Source organism: Triticum urartu, chromosome 1A, assembly GCF_056163025.1.
Source record: "Triticum urartu cultivar PI428250 chromosome 1A, HENAU_Tu73, whole genome shotgun sequence".
Classification (NCBI taxonomy): domain Eukaryota; kingdom Viridiplantae; phylum Streptophyta; class Magnoliopsida; order Poales; family Poaceae; genus Triticum; species Triticum urartu.
This window is the reverse complement of record NC_141873.1, coordinates 379,667,175-379,687,858: the sequence shown is the minus strand read 5'-3', so window position 1 is coordinate 379,687,858 and position 20,684 is coordinate 379,667,175.

Sequence of the window (20,684 nt, the reverse complement as noted above, 5' to 3'; positions counted from 1 at the left end):
ATTTTCATTATTAAGCATGACTTCAACTATTTCAACGTGTAATTTTCATATTTTACAATTCGAGTATAGCTTATCCCATGCCATGCAACACGCTATGTCTTGGAGAGGATGGATTTTGAAGACCATGAAATTTCTGAAACAAAGAAAATTCACCTAAGGACTCATCACGATGTGGACTTTGAAGTAAATCTATATAATTCTGAGAGCGTAACCCATTTTGGTTGCAAAAATTGGGAAGCATTTTGCAAGATGTATGGTTTTGATGAGGGTATGCTTATCACCATGGATCTTGGTAATCCTTACATCGACCAAGACAATATGGACATTTGGGTCCTTGTTGATACGCCTCCAGTTCTACCGCTATGTGAGTTTCTCAAACATAGTTATTAGCTATATATTGTTTATTTCAAAATAGTTGACAGCTTATTTCCATTGATAGCTTATTTTTATTGTTCAAAGAATGTGCAGGAGATGGTAGACAAAACCCACTACACCGATGGCTCCGAATTGACAACTTACAAGGAGAAAAATCATCTGGTCGGATTTTGTACTGACATTGAGAATTACAATATCCAGAATCAAACTCCTCAACATTATGGTAAATACGTGCCACTAGTGCATGTGTTCAACTATGGTAACTACCATGGAGATACCCTGGTAAGATTTTTACTATTACGACATCCGTGCATCTTTTGCATACTTCTAAAACTAGTACATCATTGCTAACTATGAAGTTATTACTATGTTTTTCAACAGATAATCCCAGAGAATTGTGTGCCTCATTTTATGTATAAGAAAGGTAGTCTTAATGTTTTGAACATACAGCCAGGTCATCCTACGAATCTGAACTGTCCATACGAGATTTCTAAAAGAAGTGGAGACATGAAAATCAAAGGATGGAAAAAATGTATGGACAGTCGTAAGGAGGTTCTTGGAAGCAAAAGGAAGCGAAGCGCAAGAATTGGAGACGGGATGTTCTCCATTCTCCATAATGGAGAGTCAGGGTCTATATTGTTTTATGCTATTTTACCTTAAATAGGGTATTTAGGTCCTGCCTAATACTGATGATCATGTGCTAAGAACAATTAAGTAGGGTTGGTTCGATGACTATCAAGATCATGATCGTATGACTTGTTATTAATAACGAGTAGAAGTTGTATGATGATGATTAGTAGGACTTGTTAGGATTACTATTACTTCCGACAAACTCGCTACTCGCGGTCTCGAGACTTGTAATGTTCTATCTTTGTTCGGTCTTTTGAATTCGGAGACTAATATGATGAATTGTATTCGGAGACTAATCTTCTATTGTATTCGATGAATCTGCTCTTGATGTGGGGTGCTGTCTATATTCTGTCCAATAATATATTTTGTAACCTGTGCAAACTTCTGAAAAGTAAAAAAACCTAATATTCATACTAATGGCGCATCACCCAACAGTGCGCCATTAGTATGCCAGATACTAATGGCGCATGGTGTTCTATACTAATGGCGCACTGCGTGGTGCGCCATTAGTATACCAGATACTAATGGCGCACCAGTAGTGCGCCATTAGTAGGCAAAACTGGTGCGCCATTAGTAGCCCTTTTCCTAGTAGTGCACTAGGTTAGACTTTAGGGCTAAGCAGACCCATGGTTCCAAGTCTGCTCCGACGCTCGTGCACCATGCCTCCTGCGTACATGGCCCTGTAAGCGTTGTAATCCCATGCTACTTTCTCCTTCTATCAATACAAAGATACGCAGCTTGCGTATTCGCGAAAAAAAGCTTAGAAGGATGACAAAGAAATTGCCGAGATAAAGGAGAAGATGAGTGAAGGGAAAGCCAAAGGTTTTCGTGAGGATGAGCACGACACCTTGTGGTTCGAAGACCGTATTTTTGTGCCCAATAATGCTGAGATCAGGAAGTTGATATTACAGGAAGCTCATGATTCACCATACTCGATACACCCCGAAAACACCAAGATGTATTTGGATTTGAAGGAACGTTTCTGGTGGACTGGTATGAAGAAGGATATTGCCGAGTATGTAGCCGTATGTGATGTATGTCAGAGAGTGAAGGAAGAACATCAGAAGCCCGCAGCATTACTGCAGCCTATGCCGATACCCGAATGGAAGTGGGATAAGCTTGGCATGGACTTTATCACCGGGTTGCCCAGGACCCGGTCGGGATATGATTCAATCTGGGTAGTAGTGGATCACTTGACCAAAGTAGCTCACTTTATCCCAGTGAAAACCACTTATACAAGTGCGAAGTTGGCCAAGATATATATGACCAGGATTGTATGTCTGCACGGAGTTCCGAGGACCATCGTATCAGATAGAGGAACATAGTTTACTTCAAAGTTTTGGCACCAGCTGCATCAGACTTTGGGAACCAGGTTGGAGTTCAGTACATTTTTTCACCCGCAGACAGATGGACAGCCAGAGAGAGTCAATCAGATTCTGGAGGACATGTTGAGAGCTTGTGCACTAGACTATGGATCTTGTTGGGATGATAATTTGCCCTACGTAGAATTCTCGTACAATAATAGCTACCAGGCCAGTTTGAAGATGGCACCGTACGAGGCCCTGTATGGAAGAAGGTGCAGAACACCGTTGATGTGGGATGAAGTTGGAGACCGCCAGTTGTTTGGACCGAATTTGATTAAGGAGTTCGAAGAGAATGTTAAACTGATTTGAGATAGACTGGAGGTAGCTCAGTCCAGACAGAAGAGTTATGCAGACTCAAAACGCAAGGAGGTAGTCTATGAAATCAGAGACAGGGCATATCTGAGAGTGTCACCACTTCGAGGAGTTAAGCGTTTTGGAGTTAAGGGAAAGTTGGCCCCGAGATTTGTGGGACCGTACCGTGTTTTGGGACGCATGGAAGAGGTTACTTACAAGTTGGAATTACCCGAAGGATTGCCGGGAGTTCATGATGTGTTTCACGTTTCTCAATTGAAGAAGTGTCATGGAGAGATGGCCGATATTCCTCTGAGGGATATAGTGCCTCTGGAAGCAATACAATTGGATAGTGATTTGACATATGAGGAGAAACATGTCAAGATTCTTGAGTTTGCTAGCCGAGTTACTCGCAGTAAGGTTATCAAGTTTTGCAAAGTTCAGTGGAGCCACCAAACCGAGGATGAAGCCACTTGGGAACGAGAGGATGATCTACGCAAAGATCACCCACACCTATTTTCTAGCCAACCCGAATCTCGAGGACGAGATTCATCTTAAGGGGGGTGGGTTTGTAATTTGGAATGTTATACATAGGTCATTCATGCATACCATATTTTATTGCATTTCCGTTTTGCGACCCACGAAATTCTAAGCAACTCAAGGACCCTCGGAGAGAGTTGGGGATTTCACCGTTTGTCATATTTGAATTTTATCAAATATGGAAACAAGGATCACCTTGGTTTTAATTAATTCTTCTCCCTGAGAATATTTCATATAAAAATATATGAGAGGAGATAATATGACTTCTCCAAAATAAATGTAATATTGGGTGGAAATATTAAAATCAATTTATATTTTTATTTGCAGTTTTATTGCTATTTTATTTGAATTAGGAAAAAATTGTGTTTTTCAAAATTGCATTAGAAGCCCAAATAAATGTTCACCTTGTCCGGCGTATTTTTAGAGGACGGGGACAATTTATTTTAGGAATTTTGGAGTCCATTTAGTATTTCTTTTCTTCGTTTTTCTGCGGGTCGGATTATTATAAAAAAACGAACCGACCTTATCGGGCCGTGTCTGCCTGGGACACTGACCCGGCCGGGCCTTTAAAGCCCGAGATGCCGAGCCGCCCCAGCCTAGCCCCCGCGCCTCCCGAACCCTAGCCGCCAGCCACCGCGCGCCTCGATCCGCGAGCCACTGTCGCCGCCGCCGCCACCCGCCGCCGCCGGACGCCGCCTCGCCGGAGTTGCCCGCCGCCGCTGCCGTCACGCGTCCCGAGGTAGCCGCCAGTTTTCGTTCGAAAACCGTATGTTTTTTTAGAAACCCTCGGTTATTTTATTTTAGATCTGTTTTATTTTATTCTCCCGGTTTAGTAATTTAGCAAACGCCCATTCGTATGTTCGTTTTAACGAACGGTTTTCACCCGTTAACCGCAGACAGCGAATGTTCGTTCATTAGCCTATTCGTCAGTTTTTCTTTTTCCAGGGTTTTTCGCGATTATATTCGATCGTGATTTCTGACCCGATTTTTGTTTTAGTTTATCTTTTCGCTCGTTTATCGGAATCAGGCGATTCAAGCGCCTGGATCTTCGTCTCGGAACCCTCTTTCCATTTAACCAACTTGAACAAGATTTTGGTACTATAAAATTTGACTTTAATCTAGTTTAGTAATCGGATCTTGTTTCTTTCGCAGTTTGTGTTTCGTTGCTCCGTTTGATTTGATTCTTTTTGCAAACCGGAGTTCTTCAGTTGAACTTTCTGGTTAGATCTTCTTATTTGAGATTTACCCATGCATCTTTGCTTGGTTTCTTATGTATGCTATTTTTTGTTTGCGATAGAACACCCGGAGTGCGCAGCGTGCTACTACGAGTCTCTAGGTTTTGCGGATCATCAGCACGGCAAGTAACACATTGATCATACTTCTTTCATACCCAGTTTTTATGCATTAGTTCCAATCCCCAAACATTGCTTGATTAGGATGTTATTAACTTGTGGGTATTGGGAAGTAGATGATGAGGTAGAACCTATTGCCCTGTTTTATTATCAAACCCTGGGAGTTACTTCTACGTTATGCTTATATTGCTATCTATGCTCGTAGACGTGGATTGGATTTGAGTGTATCCATGACAGATGTGAGATTGTTAATTAATGGTTCAACTTAAGGTGGCAACTTTAATACACATCTGGGTGGATTGCTTGTTTTGGGAACCTGGGGATATACCAGTTTTGTCCTAGGAGATCCCAGGGATATACCGTGTGATCCTCCTACGGTCCTCCACCCAGGCTCAAAGGGATCAAAAGATTATTCATGCTAGAAACTTCTATGTGCAGCCACAAGCCATTATGGGCTCTGGCATAGTTGAGTATGTTGTGTGACCTCTTTCAGTGGTGGGCTAGCAGATGTAGAGGGAAAGTAGGTGTAACTGTCCACCCGGAGTAAAGAGTTAATGCTTCTGAAAGACTATGTCTCGGCCATCCGTTTCTCAAACACCGTGCAGTGCGAGAAATACAATGGAGGAGATCGAGTCTTGTGGGGAAAAGTGCGCAAACCTCTGCAGAGTGTACAAACTAATCATGGTTAGCCGTGTCCCCGGTTATGGACATCTTGAGTATCTAGTACTTGGATTATCCTACTGTATCTCATCACTCTAATTTAATTTGTTGGGATGATAATTACTTTTAATTGGGATTGAGATGGGGGTACCATTCTCAATGTTTCAACTACCATGATAGTTAAATAAAATATATTCCTTTGTTGTAGGAAAAAATAGGGTTTTCGCAAAAACCATATAACCCTAGAGCCTCCACCAGCCATATATGCATGTAGTGATAGTATTTATCTATTCATTGCTCTAGTGTGTTACATTGCCAGCATATTCCATGTGCTGACCCGTTTTCGGGCTGCAACGTATTATGTTGCAGACTTTTCAGACGAGGAGTAAGACCCGATAGGTTGTTTGTCATGCACTCAGCTATGTCGTTGGAGTTGATGGACTCACTTTATCTTCCAAGTCTTCCGCTGTTATCGTTTTAGATGGCCTTAAGCTATATTTTTTGTAATACGTTCTCTTTTGAGACATTCGATGTAATAAGTGTGTGATTGCTACTCTGTTAGAAATCCTTCGAGTATAGTGTGTGTCAGCATTACCGATCCAGGGATGACATTGAAGCACAGAGACTTCACCGTTTGAGGTCGGGTCGCTACAAGGACGGTGGTGGTTTTATTTTATAGAAATAATTGATCTCTCATGCTTCACTTATATTATTTTGAGAGTCCTTTAGAACAGCATGGTAATTTCCTTTTAGGAATAGTAAAAACTTTCATATAAGTGCATTGAATACTATGGGAAGTTCGATACTTGAAAAATTGTTTTGAGATCTGGAGATCATGATATTAGAGTCATGCTAGTTGAGTAGTTGTGAATTTGAGAAATACTTGTTTTGAAGTTTGTGATTCCTATAGCATGCACGTATGGTGAACCGTTATGTGATGAAGTCGGAGCATGATTTATTTATTGATTGTCTTCCTTATGAGTGGCGGTCGGGGACGAGCGATGGTCTTTTCCTACCAATCTATCCCCCTAGGAGCATGTGCGTAGTACTTTGTTTCGACAACTAATAGATTTTTTGCAATAAGTATGTGAGTTCTTTATGACTAATGTTGAGTCCATGGATTATACGCACCTTCACCCTTCCACATTTGCTAGCCTCCACAAACCCACCATCACCTTCCTCAAAACAGCCACCATACCTACCTATTATGGCATTTCCATAGCCATTCCGAGATATATAGTCATGCAACTTTCCGCCGTTCCGTTTGTTATGAAACGCTTCATCATTGTCATATTGCCATGCATGATCATGTAGTTGACATCGTATTTGTGGCAAAGCCACCGTTCATAATTTTTTTCATACATGTCACTCTTGATTCATTGCATATCCCGGTACACCGCCAGAGGCATTCACATAGAGTCATATTTTGTTCTAAGTATTGGGTTGTAAGTAAAAAGAAGTGTGATGATCATCATTATTAGAGCATTGTCCTAGTGAGGAAAGGATGATGGAGACTATGATTTCCCCACAAGTCGGGATGAGACTCCGGACGAAAAAAAGAGGCCAAAAGAAAAAAAGGCTCAAATAGAAAAAGAAAGAAAAAATGAGAGAAAAAGAGAGAAGGGACAATGTTACTATCCTTTTCCACACTTGTGCTTCAAAGTAGCACCATGATCTTCATGATAGAGAGTATCCTATGTTGTCACTTTCATAAACTAGTGGGAATTTTACATTATAGAACTTGGCTTGTATATTCCAATGATGGGCTTCCTCAAATTGCCCTAGGTCTTCGTGAGCAAGCAAGTTGGATGCACACCCACTTAGTTTCTTTTGTTGAGCTTTCATACACTTATAGCTCTAGTGCATCCGTTGCATGGCAATCCCTACTCACTCACATTGATATCTATTGATGGGCATCTCCATAGCCCGTTGATACGCCTAGTTGATGTGAGACTATCTTATCCTTTTTTGTCTTCTCCACAACCACCATTCTATTCCACCTATAGTGTTATGTCCATGGCTCACACTCATGTATTGCGTGAAAGTTGAAAAAGCTTGAGAACATCAAAAGTATGAAACAATTGCTTGGCTTGTCATCGGGGTTGTTCATGATTTAATATTTTGTGTCATGAAGATAGAGCATTGCCAGACTATATGATTTTGTAGGGATAACTTTCTTTGGCCATGTTATTTTGAGAAGACATGATTGCTTAGTTAGTATGCTTGAAGTATTATTATTTTTATGTCAATATTAAACTTTTATATTGAATCTTTCGAATCTGAACATTCATGACACAATAAAGAAAATTACATTGAGAAATATGTTACGAAGCATTCCACATCAAAAATTATGTTTTTATCATTTACCTACTCGAGGACGAGCAGGAATTAAACTTGGGGATGCTTGATACGTTCCAACGTAACTATAATTTTTGATTGCTCCATGATATTATATATTTTGTTTTGGATGTTTAATGGGCTTATTTATACACTTTTATATTATTTTTGGGACTAACCTATAAACCGGAGGCCGAGCCCAAATTGCTGTTTTTTTTGCCTATTTCAGTGTTTCACGGAAAAGGAATATCAAAAGGAGTCCAAACGGAATGAAACCTTCGGGAGCGTGACTTTTGGAATGAACGTGATCCAGGGGACTTGGAGTGGATGTCAAGAAACAATCGAGGAGGCCACGAGGCAGGGGCGCGCCTACCCCCTGCACCCTCGTGGGCCCCTCGTTGCTCCACCGACCTACTTCTTCCTCCTATATATATCCACATACCCCGAAAACATCCATGAGCACCACGAAACCCTATTTACACCGCCGCAACCTTCTGTACCCAAGAGATCCCATCTTGGGGCCTTTTCCAGAGCTCCACCGGAGGGGGCATTGATCAAGGAGGGCCTCTACATCAACTCCATGGCCCCTCCGATGATGTGTCAGTAGTTTACCTCAGACCTTCGGGTCCATAGCTAGTAGCTAGATGACTTCTTCTCTCTCTTTGGATCTCAATACAAAGTTCTCCTCGATCTTCTTGGAGATCTATTCGATGTAATCTTCTTTTGCGGTGTGTTTGTCGAGATCCGATGAATTGTGGGTTTATGATCAAGATTATCTATGAACAATATTTGAATCTTCTCTGAATTCTTTTATGTATGATTGGTTATCTTTGCAAGTCTCTTCGAATTATCAGTTTGGTTTGGCCTACTAGATTGATCTTTCTTGCAATGGGAGAAGTGCTTAGCTTTGGGTTCAATCTTGCGGTGCTCGATCCCAGTGACAGAAAGGGAAATGATACGTATTGTATTGTTGCCATCGAGGATAAAAGGATGGGGTTTATATCATATTGCATGATTTTATCCCTCTACATCATGTCATCTTGCTTAAAGCATTACTCCATTATTATGAACTTAATACTCTAGATGCATGCTGAATAGCGGTCGATGTGTGGAGTAATAGTAGTAGATGCAGGCAGGAGTTGGTCTACTTCTCACGAACGTGATGCCTATATACATGATCATGCCTAGATATTCTCATAATTATTCGCTTTTCCATCAATTGCTCGACAGTAATTTGTTCACCTATCGTAATACTTATGCTATCTTGAGAGAAGCCACTAGTGAAACCTATGGCCCCCCGGGTCTATTCTCCATCATACAAGTTTCGAATCTATTTTATTTTGCAATCTTTACTTTCAATCTATATCATAAAAATACCAAAAATATTTATATTATTATTATTATCTCTATCAGATCTCACTCTTGCAAGTGGCCGTGAAGGGATTGACAACCCCTTTATCGCGTTGGTTGTGAGGTTCTTATTTGTTTGTGTAGGTACGAGGTGACTTGCGCGTGGTCTCCTACTGGATTGATACCTTGGTTCTCAAAACCTGAGGGAAATACTTATGTTGCTTTGCTGCATCACCCTTTCCTCTTCAAGGGAAAACCAATGCAATGCTCAAAAGGTAGCATCGGGCCAGACGATGATGGATTCCATCACACCGAGTGGGCCCTAAGAATATCTCTCCATCATTGGAGGAGCAAATTCCACTCTCGAGCTATCATGTCCCTTGTCAAACTTTCCGATGAACCTATAAGTTTTCGTTATGATCACCAAGTTACTGATGACATTTGATGAACTCCAAAGCTCATCGCACAGTAAGAAGTGACTACGATACTCTCATTGTCTGAAGAACTAAAATCACAAGTTAACATTCCCTGTTATAAAGTTTGACTTATGACGATACTATCTCAAAGTATAACAAACCAGTTTTGGGTCAATTCAATATGATCATTCTTCTAACGTCATACTCTCAATGTTGTTTTGAGATTATCATTACACTTCAACGATATCGCAAGATCCAAAAAACATGATCACCAACAACACTTGATCTAGTCTTAGAGGCGAGACTAGGAATCTTATTTTTACTGTTTATCATTCTACACGTGCATATGAGTTTTCCATTGAATCGCATATATATACCAGAATCATAGTAGTTATAGCATAGAATATAAACTCTAAATTATGAACATGGAAATGTAAAATGATACAATATTATTGCCTCTAGGGTATACTTTTCAACACTTACTTGGTCTACCACCATACACTCTCCGATCCACTTTCCACTTCCTTATAAATGGTGCATCCCGTGGATAACTCCCTTATCTTCATTCTGGGGTTCACAACAAGGTAGAGGAGCCAACACATCCTATTGTTGACTTGTGGGCGAAGATGGAGCTTCCAATGGAGGAGGCTACGCATACACTGAAAATGAACAAACCATATTATATCATATTAGCTATCTTACAATTATGCAAAGCAATATGATAGTGGCAAAAGGCATTGGTTATGGGTATGTTTCTGAATGTGGCTATATATATGCTTCTTGGTGCAGTTGTGTTTGTGCTTATTCATAGTATCCAATAAACCAGGTACCCTTTGGATATCATTCGTAGAACATGTTGTTCATGGGTTGCTTAGATTTTTTGACAGTGATTGGTCTTTGCACGAATGGTGCGACGAGTCACCTATAAGTATGAACAACCTAAGATTTGCGATTCTTATGTGTAAATTAGTAAATACATATGTTTTAGATATGAGATAAGTGTAAAAGGGATGGATGTGGGTAAGTCTGGGCTGAGCCTCGGGCTCCTATCATTGACTAATTTGGCAATGTGCTGGGATAGGTTAGCTTTTACTGAACTACTTTTGCTTACTTTGCTCCCATGTCGAGATACAATTTCCACACTAAGAAAGGCCTGATCATTAAAAGAAACTTAGAATCCATTCATCGGGTCAAGCGATCGAGAATGTAAATGTAGTGTGAACATATTATTACTCATATAAAGGATGGTGGAGTACCCGCCTCCCTGGGCGCCCGCGGGCGGAGACAGCCTCCTAGCCGCTCGTCCAATGGTGGCTTGTCGCAGAGGGTGCTCGGGGCGTCTCCGGGCCGCTCGATCTACCAAGACGGCTCAAACCAGGTTGACTCGGCTAGACGGTGAATGACGGGTGGACCGCCCAGCATGCCACCGTCATTGGGCCACGTCGGTCATGCCTGTACGACAGGCATCACGCGCGTGCAGATGGTACGTCCATGACCGGTGGATCGCGCGCCTGGTGACTTGCCGCAGGGGCCTCTCACGGGCTCTTAGAGCCATCTGATCAACCCGGATGACTCTGATCGGGGCGAGCAAGCTAGAAGGTCCATGTGTTGGGGAACGTAGCATGCAATTTCAAAAACATTCCTACGCTCATGCAAGATCTATCTAGGAGATGCATAGGAATGAGAGGGGGAGAGTGTGTCCACGTACCCTCGTAGACCGAAAGAGGTAGTGTTTGACAACGCTATTGATGTAGTCCAACTTCTTCTAGTTCCGACCGATCAAGCACCGAATATTCGGCACCTCCGAGTTCTGCACATGTTGAGCTTGATGATGTCCCTCGAACTCTTGATCCAGCAAAGTGTCGAGCGAGAGTTCCAAAAGCATGACGGCATGGTGACGGCGATGGTGAAGAGATCCGCACAGGGCTTCACCTAAGCACTACGTGAATATAACGGGAGGTGTAAACAATGGAGGGGGCACCGCACATGGCTAGGAATCAATGTTGTGTGTTCTAGCAGTGCCTGATACGTCTCCAACGTATCTGTAATTTTTGATTGCTCCATGCTATGTTATCTACTGTTTTGGGCAATATTGGGCTTTTTTATCCACTTTTATATTATTTTTGGGACTAACCTATTAACCGGAGGCCCAGCCCAGATTTGCTGTTTTTTGCCTATTTCAGTGTTTCGAAGAAAAGGAATATCAAACGGAGTCGAAACGGAACGAAATCAACTGGAGAAGTTATTTTTGGAAGGAAAGCTATCAGATGGACTTGGACCCCACGTCAGGAGCCAAGGGAGGTGCTCACGAGGGTGGGGGCGCCCCCCCTAGGGCGCGCCCCCTGCCTCGTGGGGCCCCCGAAGCTCCTCCGATGTACTTCCTGCACCCATATATCTTCACGTACCCTAAAACTTCCAGAACACACAATAGATCGGGAGTTCCGCCACCAAAAGCCTCCGTAGCCACCGAAAACCAATCGAGACCCGTTCCGGCACCCTGCTGGGGGGGGAATCCCTCTCTGGTGGGCATCTTCATCACCCCGGTGCTCTCCATGACGAGGAGGGAGTAGTTCTCCCTCGGGGCTGAGGGTATGTACCAGTAGCTATGTGTTTGATCTCTCTCTCTCGTGTTCTTGAGGTGATACGGTCTTGATGTATCGCGAGCTTTGCTATTATAGTTGGATCCTATGTTTCTCCTCCCCCTCTTCTCTCTTGTAATGAATTGAGTTTCCCCTTTGAAGTTATCTTATCGGATTGAGTCTTTAAAGATTTGAGAACACTTGATGTATGTCTTGCCGTGCGTATCTATGGTGACAATGGGATATTACGTGATTCACTTGATGTATGTTTTGGTGATCAACTTGCGGGTTCCGCCCATGAACCTATGCATAGGGGTTGGCACACGTTTTCGTCGTGATTCTCCGGTAGAAACTTTGGGACACTCTTTGAGGTTCTATGTGTTGGTTGAATAGATGAATCTGAGATTGTGTGATGCATATCGTATAATCATACCCACGGATACTTGAGGTGACATTGGAGTATCTAGGTGACATTAGGGTTTTGGTTGATTTGTGTCTTAAGGTGTTATTCTAGTACGAACTCAAGGGTTGTTTGTGACACTTATACGAATAGCCCAACAGATTGATTGGAAAGAATAACTTTGAGGTGGTTTCGTACCCTACCATAATCTCTTCGTTTGTTCTCCGCTATTAGTGACTTTTGAGTGACTCTTTGTTGCATGTTGAGGGCTAGTTATATGATCCAATTATGTTATTATTGTTGAGGGAACTTGCACTAGCGAAAGTATGAACCCTAGGCCTTGTTTCAACGCATTGCAATATCGTTTGCTCACTTTTATCATTAGTTACCTTGCTGTTTTTATATTTTCAGCTTACAAAAACCTTTATCTACTACACATATACCACTTGTATCACCATCTCTTCGCCGAACTAGTGCACCTATACAATTTACCATTGTATTGGGTGTGTTGGGGACACAAGAGACTCATTCTTATTTGGTTGCAGGGCTGCTTGAGAGATACCATCTTCATCCTATGCCTCCTACGGATTGATAAGCCTTAGGTCATCCACTTGAGGGAAATTTTCTACTGTCATACAAACCTCTGCACTTGGAGGCCCAACAACGTCTACAAGAAGAAGGTTGTGTAGTAGACATCAAGCTCTTTTCTGGCGCCGTTGCCAGGGAGGTGAGTGCTTGAAGGTATATCTTTAGATCTTGCAATCGAGTCTTTTAGTTTCTTGTTTTATCACTAGTTTAGTCTATAAAAGAAAACTAGAAAAAATGGAATTGAGTTTGTCTCATACGCTTCACCTTTTTAATATCTTTCGTGAGTATGATGGAAAGGAAAATTGTGCTCAAGTGCTAAAGGAAGAATGCATTAGAATGTTTGGAACTAAATATTTGAATGATGAGCATGATTGCAATGTTGTTAGTACGAATTCTTTGAATATCCGTGACACTAATGATGATTGCACTAGTTATGATGAAAATGTCTCCTATAAACATGTCAATTTTTGTGGAGTGCATTGGGTTTGTAAGTACACACCAAATAGAGAAGATAGATATTGCAAGAAGTATAAGTACTTAGAAATTGAATTGTTGCAAGAAAGTCTTGATGATTGTGCTGAAAAATTCAATATTTTTCGCGTGCCCTTGTGAACTTTGCAATGAACATGGTCATTTAAATCTCCAATGCAAATTGTTTCATGACCGAGTCGTATCCAAAAATTGTGATAATTTGATTACCCTTGAGCATCATAAAGAGCTTAGTATTCTTTTGGGGTATGAGGAAATAAAACGTATAACTGAGGGTATTCCTAAGTTTAATCTTGATAGATTTCTTCATTTTGATCTAGAGAAAATTTATATGTATTGTGCGGTGAATTGTATTGAAAATCCTTATATTGCCAACTACATAAAGAAAAGAAAACAAATAGAAGATGAAGAAAATACTAATGAAAGGGAAGAGACTTCCCAATATCCTCCTATTATTTCTTATGATGAATCAGGTAACGAGGAGGAGCCTCCTATTCAACCAATCTCATTAATAAGGAGCTCCAAAAAGCGGATTGAACCCACACATGATGTGGTGAAGAAGAAGAAAAGAAAAAGGAAGAGAGGTAAAAAGATATCTCTCCCAAATAATGGTGCTCCTATTACTATTGTGCCTCATGAAAATACAATTGTGGAAGATAATGATACTTCTTATGATCTTGAAAATATTTTTGGCACTTGCTTGGAAGAATATGATAATTGCTATACTATTGGTGCTATCCATACTATTAATGATGAGAGTGATTATGCTTATGATATGAAAAGGCTCAAGCTTGGGCATGCTATGTTTGATGAAGATGATGTTTTTGAGAATATATTTGCTGAAATTAATGTTTGTCCTAAGCTTGGGGAAGCTATGTTTAATGAAGATGATATTTTTAGTCTCCCAAGTTTTGATATGCAAATTTGTAATGATGATAGCATGCCTCCTACCTATGATGATTATTGTGATGATACTTATGCTATAAAAAGTAGTGATTATATTTATAAAACTTGTCATGATTATGGTTACCCATTTTCTTAACATTACTCTTTTATTGTGGAAACAATTTATAGTATTTGAGTCTCTTATGATACTCCCACTATTCCGGATGAGAAGAATTTTGCTTATGTGGAGAGTAGTAAATTTTCTATGTTTGTAGATCATGAAAAGAATGGTTTAGGTGCTGGTTATATTGATGAATTCATTCATGATTCTACTGAAAATTATTATGAGGGAGGAACATATGCTTGTAGGAATTGGAATAATATCAAGTTTCCTCTCTATGTGCTTAAAGTTTTGAAGTTATGCTTGTTTTACCTTCCTATGCAAGTTGATTCTTGTTCCCACAAGTTTTTTGCTCAAAAAATCCCTATGCATAGGAAGTATGTTAGACTTAAATGTGCTAGTCATATTTTTCATGGTGCTCTCTTTATGTTACAATTCTTATCTCTTATGTGAGCATCGTTGAAATCATCATGCCTAGCTAGGGGCGTTAATCGATTGCGCTTGTTGGGAGGCAACCCAACTTTATTTTTGTTCCTTGCTTTTTGTTACTGTTTAGTAATAAATAATTCATCTAGCCTCTGTTTAGATGTGGTTTTATGTGTTTAATTAGTGTTTGTGCCAAGTAGAACCTTTGGGAAGACTTGGGGAAAGTCTTGTTGATCATGCTGTAAAAAACAGAAACTTTAGCGCTCAAGAAAATTGCTTCCATTTTTATTTGGAGAGTGATATTTAGTTAATTATTTTTGCAGATTATTATTAGACAAATTCCTCAGGTCCAGCAGTTTATTTTAGAATTTTTATGGTTCCATAAATTTGCGTTAGTTACAGATTACTACAGACTGATCTGTTTTTGACAGATTCTGTTTTTCGTGTGTTGTTTGCTTATTTTGATGAATCTATGGCTACTAAAGAGTTTATAAACCATAGATAAGTTGGAATAGAGTAGATATAACACCAATATAAATAAAGAATGAGTTCATTACAGTACCTTGAAGTAGTGTTTTGTTTTCTTTCGCTAACGGAGCTTACGAGTTTTCTATTAAGTTTTGTATTGTGACGTTTTCAAGTTTTGGGTAAAGATTCGATGGACTATGGAATAAGGAGTGGCAAGAGCCTAAGCTTGGGTATGCCCAAGGAACCCCAAGGTAATATTCAAGGACAACCAAAAGCCTAAGCTTGGGGATGCCCCGGAAGGCATCCCCTCTTTTGTCTTCGTTCATCGGTAACTTTACTTGGAGCCATATTTTTATTCGCCACATGATATGTGTTTTGCTTGGAGCGTCAATTTATTTTGTTAGGATTTTCTTGCTGTTATTTAGAACAATGTTTTGCATCTTTTATTTCAATAAAAGTGGCATTGATAGCCTTTACTATGCCTATGTTACAAGTATACATGTTGCTGTTTGAAAACAGAAAGTTTACCACTGTTGCAATAATTCCCTAGAAAAGTCAGAATGTGATAAAATGATGAAACCTTTTGCATATTAAGCTCTGATAAATTACTACAGTGGGAATTTTCTTTCATAATTTTTGGAGTTAGGGAAGTATGGATGTTGCAGCATTCTTTACAGACTATCCTGTTTAGGCAGATTGCTGTTATGTTTGCATTGTTTGCATATGTTTGCTTCTTTAATGATTCTATTTGAGGATAGGACTATTAAATATGCAGAGGCATTTAGTATGAAATGTTGAATAATATTTTTTAGTGATTTGCTACAGTAGAGTATGATAAGGTTTTTGCAATGGTTTATACTAACTTATCTCACGAGTGCTTGTTGAGTTTTGCGCGGATGAAGCTTTTGAGATTTAGGGAGACCGTGATATGAGAGGAATTAAGGAGACACAAAAGCTCAATCTGGGGGATGCCAAAGGCACCCCAAGATAATACTTCAAGAAGTCTCAAGCGTCTAAGCTTGGGGATGCCCCGGTTGGCATCACACCTTTCTTCTTCAACAACTATCGGTTAGTTTCGGTTGATCCTAAGTTTTTGCTTCTTCACATAATGTTGATATTCTTAGATGTCATTTTATTTTGTTTTGCTTGCTGTTTGAATAAAATACCAAGATCTGAAATTATTAAATGTTAGATAGTCGTCACATAGTTGCATAATTATTCGACTACTCATTGATCTTCACTTATATCTTTCGGAGTAATTTGTCATTTGCTCTAGTGCTTCAGTTATACCTTTTAGAGCATGGTGGTAGTTTTATTTTGTAGAAATAGATGAACTCTCATGCTTCACTTATATTATTTTGAGAGTCTTAAATAGCAAGGTAATTTGCTTAAAATCCTAATATGCTAGGTATACAAGATTAATAATAAAATTCTCTTATGAGTGTTTTGAATACTAGAGAAGTTTGATGCTTGATGATTGTTTTGAGATATGGAGGTAATAATATCAAAGTTGTGCTAGTTGAGTAGTTGTGAATTTGAGGAATACTTGTGTTGAAGTTTGCAAGTCCCGTAGCATGCACGTATAGTAAACATTATGTAACAAATTTGAAACATGAGGTGTTATTTGATTGTCCTCCTTATGAGTGGAGGTCGGGGACGAGCGATGGTCTTTTCCTACCAATCTATCCCTCTAGGAGCATGCGCGTTGTGCCAAGGTTTTTGATGACTTGTAGATTTTTGCAATAAGTATGTGAGTTCTTTATGACTAATAATGAGTCCATGGATTATACGCACTCTCACCCTTCCATCCTTGCTAGCCTCTTCGGTACCGTGCATTGCCCTTTCTCACATTGAGAGTTGGCGCAAACTTCGCCGGTGCATCCAAACCCCGTGATATGATATGCTCTATCACACATAAACCTCCTTATATCTTCCTCAAAACAGCCACCATACCTACCTATTATGGCATTTCCATAGCCATTCCGAGATATATTGCCATGCAACTTTCCACCATTCCCTTTATCATGATACATTCATCATTGTCATATTGCTTAGCATGATCATGTGGTTGACATAGTATTTGTGGCAAAGCCACCGTTCATAATTCTTTCATACATGTCACTCATGAATCATTGCACATCCCGGTACACCGCCGGAGGCATTCATATAGAGTCATACTTTGTCCTAGTATCGAGTTGTAATCATTGAGTTGTAAATAAATAGAAGTGTGATGATCATCATTATTAGAGCATTGTCCCAATTGAGGAATAAAAAAAGGGCCATAAAAAAGAGAAGGCCCAAAAAAGAGAAAGGCCATAAAAAAAGAAAAAGGCCCAAAAAATGAGAGAAAAAGAGAGAAGGGACAATGTCACTATCCTTTTACAACACTTGTGCTTCAAAGTAGCACCATAATCTTCATGATAGAGAGTCTCTTGTTTTGTCACTTTCATATACTAGTGGGAATTTTTCATTATAGAACTTGGCTTGTATATTCCAACAATGGTCCTTGAGGGAGTCCTGGATTAGGGGGTATTCGGACAGCCGGATTATATCCTTTGGCCAGACTGTTGGACTATGAAGATACAAGATTGAAGACTTCGTCCCGTGTCCGGATGGGACTCTCCTTGGCGTGGAAGGCAAGCTTGGCAATACGGATATATAGATCTCCTTCCTTGTAACCGACACTGTGTAACCCTAGCCCCCTCCGGTGTCTATATAAACCGGAGGGTTTAGTCCGTAGGACCAACAACAACAATCATACCATAGGCTAGCTTCTAGGGTTTAGCCTCTTCAATCTCGTGGTAGATAAACTCTTGTACTACTCATATTATCAAGAACAATCAAGCAGGACGTAGGGTATTACCTCCATCAAGAGGGCCCGAACCTAGGTAATCATCGTGTCACCCGCCTCCTGTTACCATCCGCCTAGACGCACAGTTTGGGACCCCCTACCTGAGATCCACCGGTTTTGACACCGACATTGGTGCTTTCATTGAGAGTTCCTCTGTGTCGTCATCGTCAAGCCTGATGGCTCCTTCGATCATCGATAGCAATGCAGTCCAGGGTGAGACTTTTCTCCCCGGACAGATCTTCGTATTCGGCGGCTTCGCACTGCGGGCCAACTCGCTTGGCCATCTGGAGCGGGTCGAGAGTTACGCCCCTGGCCACCAGGTCAGGTTTGGAAGCTTAAACTACATGGCCGACATCCGTGGAGACTTGATATTCGACGAATTCGAGCCCTTGCCTAGTGCGCCGCATGGTCACGATGAGCATGATTTAGCTTTACCATCGGACAGTGTTCAGGAGACCGCACCGGCAACCGCTTGGACCCTCAATTCGGAGCCAATTGCGCCATCCATGGACGAGTGGATAGACCTCGCCACGGAGGCCGCATTCTCAGCAGCGATCGAGCTGAGTATCGTCCTTACCCTTCACGAGAGTCGTGACACCAAACTGTCGGATTCTTCCCCGGCCACGGACTCCGAACCGCCTGCGCCCGTGCCTATCGAATCCGACTGGGCGCCGATCATGGAGTTCACCTCTGCGGATATCTTTCAGCACTCGCCCTTCAGCGACATACTGAACTCATTAAGGTCTCTCTCCTTGTCAGGAGAGTCCTGGTCGAACTATGTCCGGCAGGATTGGGATGCGGATGACGAAGAAATTCGCAACCCACCCACCACCCACTTAGTAGCCACTGTCGACAATTTGACCGACATGCTCGACTTCGACTCCGAAGACATCGACGGTATGGACGACGATGCAGGAGATGAACAAGAACCACTGCCCACAGGGCACTGGACAGCCACCTTATCATATGATATATATGGTGGACACACCCAAAGAAGGCAATGGCGACAGGACAGTGGAGGATGACCCTCTAAGAAGCAACCCAAGCGCTGACGTCAGCGGCGCCACTGTAAGTCTCACCAAGGCAAAAGCAGTGATACCGGCACAGGAGATAATAGCACTCCGGACAGTGCCGAAGATGACGACAATCCCCTGCAACAAGATTTAGAGCAGGAGGATGGAGAAGCCAGCCCTCCCGAGAGAGCGGCAGATGGAGAGGCGGAGGATGATAATTACACCGAAGACGAGGCAAGCCTCGACGATGACGAATTTGTCGTGCCTGAGGATCCCGTCGAGCAAGAGCGCTTCAAGCGCCGGCTTATAGCCACGGCAAATAGCCTTAAGAAAAAGCAACAACAGCTTCGAGCTGATCAAGATTTGCTAGCTGACAGATGGACTGAGTCCTTGCGGCCGAGGAATATGAGCTCGAACGCCCCTCCAAGAGTTACCCAAAGTGTAGGTTGCTACCCCGACTGGAGGAGGAAGCATTAAAACCTACATCTCCAACGTATGACGCGGCTAATCGGCCACCTCGTGGCCGCGACAGAGAGGCATTTCAGCCAAAAGCTCAGCCCGCACCCCGACACCACTCAAATAAAAATGTCAAGGCACAGGGAAACACGCTAGACCTACGAGACATATTGGAGGACAAAGCAAAACATGCAAGATCGATCTACGGATCACGAGGGCGCGCCACTACGTGAGACGATAACCGTCACACCGGATACAGTAAAAGTAATCCGGCCGGGCCGAACGCAACAGACAAGACTCATTTGAGCTGCGTCGCGATATAGCCCAGTACAGAGGCGTTGCACACCCCCTATGCTTCACAGACGAAGTAATGGATCGCCAAATCCCAGAGGGTTTCAAACCCGTAAATATCAAATCATACAACGGTACAACGGATCCTACGGTATGGATCGAGGACTTCCTCCTGCACATCCACATGGCCCGCGGTGACAATCTACATGCCATCAAATACCTCCCACTCAAACTCAAAGGACCAGCTCGGCATTGGCTCAACAGCCTGCCAGCAGAATCCTGATATTGGGAAGATCTGGAAGCCGCATTCCTCGACAACTTCCAGGGCACTTATGTGCAACCACCAGATGCCGATGACTTGAGCCACATAATTCAGCAGCCAGAGGAATCGGCCAGGCAATTCTGGGCATGGTTCCTAACAAAGAAAAATCAAATCGTCGACTGTCCGGATGCAGAGGCCCTAGCAGCTTTTAAGCACAACATCCACGATGAGTGGCTCGCTCGGCACCCTGGCCAGGAAAAGCTGAAATCTATGGCAGCCCTCACGACACTCATGACCCGCTTTTGCGCGGGAGAGGACAGCTGGCTGGCTCGCAGAAATAACATATCAAAGAACCATGGTACTTCAGATACAAAGGATGGCAATGGCAGGTCACGTCGCAACAAACACAAGCGCCGCATCAACAACGACAATACCGAGGATTCGGAAGTCAATGCCGGATTCAGAGGCCCTAAACCCGGTCAGCGGAAAAAGCCATTCAAAAGAAGCACTCCGGGCCCGTCCAGTTTGGACTGTATACTC